This window comes from Nicotiana sylvestris, chromosome 10 (genome assembly GCF_000393655.2).
Source record: "Nicotiana sylvestris chromosome 10, ASM39365v2, whole genome shotgun sequence".
NCBI classification, from domain to species: Eukaryota; Viridiplantae; Streptophyta; class Magnoliopsida; order Solanales; family Solanaceae; genus Nicotiana; species Nicotiana sylvestris.
Window position 1 is genome coordinate 159,778,609 of NC_091066.1, and position 873 is coordinate 159,779,481.

Here is an 873-nt window from a genome sequence, read left to right on the forward strand (position 1 = left end):
GGTTCAACCGAAAAAACAAACAACAACAAACAACTGACCCATTAGAAACAGCAATGGGAGATCACGAAGAACACCCAGTTGTACCAATAGCGCCAATGACACCTCTTCTGCCCGAGGCGTCTCTTTATGACTGGGCAACCACAGCTAAAAATCTGGCCACCTCGATTTTAGTCCCGTAGATACAAGCTGAATCATTCCAAATCACGAATAACATGCTGCATTTGTTGCAAAACAAGGGACTATTTTCGGGGTCACAAGTCGAAGATCCTCAACAACACTTGAAATTTTTTCTATCAATCTACAAAACCCAACGACAACCCAATGTAACTTCGGAAGCAATCAAGTTGCTATTGTTCCCATTTTCAGTGACATGAGCTGCCCAGACCTGGTTAAACTCACTCCCCATAAATTCCATAATAACTTGGGAGGAGTTAGTCAGGAAATTCGTGAACAAGTTCCACCCCCCAACAAAACTGCGCAACAGATTGATGACATTTTGAGTTTTAAACAGAGACCAATGGAAACATTGCGTGAAACATGGGAGCATTTTAAAGGGATGCTGGTCATATGTCCGCACCATGACATTCCAGATTTAATGTTGGGACAACGGTTCTATATAGGATTGTCAGATAGCGTGAAGAACATTATTGATGCTTCAGCTGGTGGAGCATTTTTGAGTAAAACATGGAGAGAAGGTCAAGGTCTGCTTGACAAGATGGCACAAAATTCGGGATGGATAACCAGAAATGCACCTATCACTCCAGTGGTGCACTTAGTGCCTTTAGATCCATCCAATTCAATGGCTGAAAATATGGCCACCTTATTGACACAAATGAGCATACTCACCAAAAAGGTGAAAGAGTCAAAGCAAAA

At 42.2% G+C, this 873-nt stretch overlaps 1 non-coding gene across 1 annotated transcript; it reads right to left on the reverse strand.

Annotated features, from left to right (window-relative positions):
* Nucleotides 1–482: 482 nt before the first annotated feature.
* On the reverse strand, nt 483–585 carry LOC138880604 (small nucleolar RNA R71). The gene has a single exon (XR_011403333.1). It is a non-coding gene; the product is annotated as a small nucleolar RNA R71 (small nucleolar RNA).
* Nucleotides 586–873: the final 288 nt, after the last annotated feature.